Here is a 5853-nt window from a genome sequence, read left to right as displayed (position 1 = left end):
CAAAGAGTTATCCAGTGAGTTTAAGATCTCACTCTTTACAAATCATATTGCCAATTTTTCATTTTCAAGTATTCATCTAATTTCTTTTTCAAAGTTACCAATGTATCTGTTTCCAATGAGAAAGTGAGGCCTGCAGATGCTGGAGATCAGAGTCGAGAAAGTATTGCTGGGAAAGCACAGCTGGTATGGCAGCATCCGAGGAGCAGGAGAATTGATGTTTCTGACATAAGTCCTTCATCAGGAAAGCCCTTCATTCCTGTGCTTTCCCAACATCACACTCTTGCATCTGTTTCCATGGCCTTTTTAATTAATGGAATACTTCAAAACAATGCAGTCAAGCAAACATTTATGTTTGTCAGACCTTCAGTTGCCTCAGCCCTAAGTTTTGGAATTTTCTTCTGAAATCTTTATTTTTCTAGCTAGTTTACGTACTTTGAGATGATCCTTAAAACTTGTTTCTTTGATCAACCTTTCGATTATATGTCTTAATATCTCTTCCTGTATGATTTCACTTTTTTTTAATAATGGTCCTGAGAAGCACCATGAGACATTTTATAGCTGTAAAGGTTACAGTTGTTGTTGCTGTGTTCCACTTAGTCAGAAGATTCAATTGCTGACAATTTTCTCCACAACTTTGCTTTTGTACGGATTAATATCACACTTACTCTGCAATTCACCTATGGATGAGGGGGCAACAAAATTACTCTCCATTATCAACTTCAGCTTCTTATAAAAATTAACCTGAAAAGGCTATTCAGAGCTTCAATCATCACTCTAGGCTATTGAAAATATCTTTCAACCTTAATGTAGCCAGCCAATTACACATATCTACTGTCACATTTTGAAAAGGCTACACCCCAGCATGTTCTGTCATCGTAGATGAGAGAGGTTGTTTTGGCATCAGTGTGAAAGTGAAGGAAGACAAAGATAGTGCTCCTTATCTCACAATGACTACATTAATAAAATCAGATTTTACATATAATATAGAGACTAATCATACATAATCACTTTCATAGCTTGTTCTTTTTATACATACCTTGACCTGCCCAGTTTATACTGCTCAACTGCTCTGTGCCAAGAAATGTGCCACAAAAACCGACTGTATGATTTAAATTCATTTATCTTTGAGAAAGTAAATGCTATTTTCAGCATTTTTGTTATTAATCAGCCAAAAACAATTGAATTGATAATTTTACATTGCTTCGTAGAGGAATTGGTTCATATAATCAGTAAACATGGAAACTATTAAGATTTTACTCGAACAGAAGTCCTGAGACTTTAATTTCTCAATGAACATTATTATCACTGTTCTCCGGTGAGGAAAAGTAGTAGACAATCTGCGCATGCTTAACAATGAAGTAAAAGACCAAGTAAACTTAATTTTGTGATGGTTAATTGTGGAATAAGTGCTGCCCAAAGTTATTGTGCTTCTGTGAATAATGCTCCCTGATCCTTTATGTACATATAAAAGGGTAGATGGAATCAAGGTTTAATATCTCATCTGAAAGACAGCACCTCTCATAGTGCAGCATTCTATTGGTATTATGTTTTCTGAGATTATATGGATACCATGGATGAGAGTGAGCATTCAAGTGCAAGATGGGGCTGATTTGAGTCAAACACATTCATCAGTAACAAAAAGTGCAATTTGGTTCATTAAATAACACTGGATAAAAACAAATTACTGCGGATGCTGGAATCAGAAACCAAAAGAGAAAATGCAGGAAAATCTCAGCAGGTCTGGCAGCATCTGTAAGGAGAGAAAAGAGCTGACGTTTCGAGTCTAACTGACCCTTTGACAAAAGAGCTGATGTTTCGAGTCCAGCTGACCCTTTGACAAAGGGTCAATTAGACTCGAAACATCAGCTCTTTTCTCTCCTTACAGATGCTGTCAGACCTGCTGAGATTTTCCAGCATTTTTTCTTTTAGTTAAGTAACACTTGTGTTTGCAATTTCATTGATCAAAGGAAAGGACAGGACAAGATGAGACTCCTCAGTGCAGCATGTCTGTACTAGTGCATTGACAGAGTAATTTAACACCAAACAAAATGCACTGCTGTTTCCAATTGATTTGGTCTCCCTTCGTAGCCCTTTAACCTTGTTTCAAATATTTATCGCCTCTTCAGTTAGGTCATCTCCAGATCCATCTCTTCACTCTTAAATTGACTATTTGGAATTGATCATCAATGACTATTTTAACAGAGAAAATATTTTATCACTAATATCGAATCAAGATGTTTTCTGTTTCTGAAAACTTAGCCTGGCGTTGCTGCTCAACTGTGATTATCTTTTCAGTGCAATTCCCTGGATATCAATGTGACCAATGTAAATGATCATGAAAATGTAATTATAAATTGCATTCATTTCAACTCAAATGTCTATATTTTGCAAAATTTAAAAAATGTTTATGCTGAACATTATCCTGAAAGGGTTACCTCAAGAATTGGCACGGTGGGTCAGTGGTTAGCACTACTGCCTCACAGTGCTAGGGGCCCAGGTTCAATTCCAGCCTCAGGTGACTGTCTGTGTGGAGTCTGCTCATTCTCCCCATGTCTGCATGGGTTTCTTCTGGACACTCTGATTTCCTCCGACAGTCCCTGGATGTATAGGGCAAGTGGATTGGCCATGCTAAATTGCCCATAGTGTCCAGGAATTGGCAGGCTAGGTGGATTAGCCAAGAGAATTACAGGGATTGGGTGGGGTGCTCTTTGGAGGGTCAGTGTGGATTTGAGTGGCCTGTTTCCACACTTGTAGGGACTCTATCCTGAGTGAAGCAATAACTATCACTAGTTCCCATTGACTGTGCTTTTTTTCACATCTTCAAGCGGACCTCAAATATTAAATACTATATTTTATCACAAGGCAACTATTAGATACATGATGAAAGGTTTTCAATGGGTTTTTTGTTTAATTACTGAGAGACTGATGACTGTCATTCAATCTAATGACATTATTGTTTCAACTTTTAAAATAAAGTGATGGTCAGTCATTCAAAATTAATTTATTCACAAAAGGTGGAGTAACACCAGCTTGAATTTTGTTTGTAGTTAATCTCTTTTCGATTAGGAAATCAAACTCTCCTAAATTCCCACTTGCAAATATATCAAAGAATAGTTTTTAAAACTTTTTTTTAAAGCACATATTACAATGTCATCCAAACACACTGATTCATGGCTGACTATGCATTTAATACCATGCAGATGAGTTTGTATGGAAACTATTAGTAGGCACATCTTTGCACATGGTCTTTAGTCTGAATCACTGATGGCATGCAAAGTGAAAATTCTGTGCTCCTGGTGGTTTTCCACATTTTTATTATCCAAGTTCATTTATATGTATGTTTTGTGCACAATTGTTGTACAGTTCACTGAGATGGTTTCTGTTTCTCCCCCATGTTACTCCATTCAGTGTTATAATTTCATAAGATCTATAGTCACTGTGTAACTTAGATAGCTCTAACCAGATTCTGTGTGTAGGATGTATGACTCTGACCTCAGTCTTATATACAGGTTTAGGCAGTTCTGCACCAACATGTTAGTGATGCACCATCTTCATTCTTCCTTGTTTTTTTGAGTTGTGTGTGTCTGTATCTCGGAAAAACCAGATAGGGACACTTGGCACTGTTGTTCCAACTTTGCTTCCAGACATGATCACTACCACAAGCCAATCCTCTGAATAACTCAGTCTGAAAAAAGAAAGATTCTGCAACAGTTCCAGGCAAAACCTCTCCCCACTGCTCATTCATGCTAACTAAATCAGAGCTAGTGACACAGACAGAAAGTCATTGTTGTTAAATGAATTGACAAAAAAGAGATAGGTCTAGTAAAACCACTGAGAAAGTTAGAGTGCAGGGGAGAAGATTTGTTTAATTGACTCAAGATGACTCAATGATTTGGGAAAAGGTAACATACTCATTCCTAGGGCTCTTGTGGCATGGTGAGGGACAAGGTGATAGGTTGGAGAGGAGGGTGGAATGGATAGATGGGAAAGGTGATGGACAGGACCATCACCTTTCCTGTCTATCTGTTCCACCTTCCTCTCCAATCTATTACCTTCTCCCTCACCTTCATCTACCTATTACATTCTCAGCTACCTTCCACTCCAACCCCACCCCTGTCCCATTTATCTCTCAGCAACCCCCTCCCCCCACCCGCCCCCCAGCCAACAAGCCTCATTCCTGATGAAGGGCTTATGCCCGAAAAGTTGATGCTTCTGCTCCTCAGATGTTGCCTGGCCTGCTGTGCTCTTCTAGCACCACACTCTCAACAGGTATTTCTTTGTCACCAAAAAAAATATGAATTTTGATTGTAAGGGAATCCTATGACCCTTTGTTAACTTGATGCATGTTTAATTGTTGAGTGGTATGGGGATACTGCTAACTGTAAAATATTCAGTCCACATATGGCAGTGAGTAGCCCAGATGTATCCAAGGATTATAACAGTAACCTCTACACAATGTAACACAGTGATTTAAAAAGACAAAGTAGAATAGCTTACTGGCTGATCCACAGTGTAACAAGTGAGCCATCTAAATTTTACCAGGCAGACAGCTTTTCTCATCTGATTGATGTGTAAGGCTGATTTGCCTTTGTTCACATTTTCACTTGTGTACAATCAATATTTCAAAAGGTAAAATTAAAAACACTTTTACAGGTCTACAGTCAATTCTGTACTCCCTTTGCGAGCTCTCTTTGATACATGAGTAATAGAGTTGAAGAGGCTTCTTGTGTACAAGATGATTATGGAAACTTCACCTTGTCTATCTTTTCTGTCAATGTTTAAACTGCAAGATTGAATGTCTTGAGAGTCATATAATAGTCCTTTGCCCATTAGATAGTTTCCAAATACTGGCTATTCTTCTCATACTCCAGAGGCTTTGGTAAGATGTGAAATGTGCAATATAGATGTTGCGGGATTGATCTAGTGTTTACAGGACCTTCTACTCCAACCTATTCATCAAAATTCTTGTTTGTGCTCGCCCAAAGGCAGGTGCTTGATTCTTCCTTGCCTTTTCATCTCTATCTATCCTGAGTCAATCTTTTCATTTGCCAACAAATTCAATGTCAAGCCATTCAATATTAATATTCTCTTTTCACTTTTGCCTTGAAATTTTCACTCTAGAACATTTCTTACGAATCTGTTTTCTCTTAAGAAATGTCCTATCTAAACTTTTTTTTCACCCTGGATTATGTTCAGCAAATTACTTTGGTTCATTCATTCTCCACAAGATTTTATAATTTGCTGCTTGTCTGTCCAATGGATCTTTTCCATTCTCCTCATAAAACACATTTCAAAATTACTTATCAAGTTGATTTCCTCTTTCTGTGAGATCCAAGATTCACATCCACTAAAAAATGACTCTTTAAAACAAACCCTTCATAATAAAAAAACACTCTTTGAATTATTTATTCAGTTTTCGTTGACAGACTGTCTCCTCTAACCAAACATGGCCTTTCCCATTGCTATTTTTGTTCTTTTGGGGAAATGACTGATCAAATTAGTTGGACATGCAGATGACGAAGCACTTGCAGCAAAACAATGGAGGGACTTGAAGAATGTTCAGATGATGAGAAGCAACAGGCATAAACTTTGGAATGAGTGTGAACATTGGCAAAAGAAAAATAACACACATCTCAAGATCAACCAAAATGCATATTTATTGAAGGAAAAGTACAAAAATAAAAGAAAGAAATCAGTGTTAAAGAAACATAACATCTGGCTGTTACAATCCTAATGATATATGTTACTTTCAGAAGCACATGCACTGATCCCCGAACGTAGCTAGTCAGGAAACAAGGTGATCAAAATGGCATCCAGGATAATTGAATTCATTTGCCAAATCCAGAGGTAGGA

The sequence above is a fragment of the Chiloscyllium plagiosum genome, unplaced genomic scaffold (assembly GCF_037043375.1).
Source record: "Chiloscyllium plagiosum isolate Xiang-an unplaced genomic scaffold, Cpla_swu_hap1 HiC_scaffold_2, whole genome shotgun sequence".
Lineage (NCBI taxonomy): Eukaryota > Metazoa > Chordata > Chondrichthyes > Orectolobiformes > Hemiscylliidae > Chiloscyllium > Chiloscyllium plagiosum.
The sequence above is the reverse complement of the archived record's forward strand: the minus strand, read 5'-3'. Positions refer to the sequence as shown.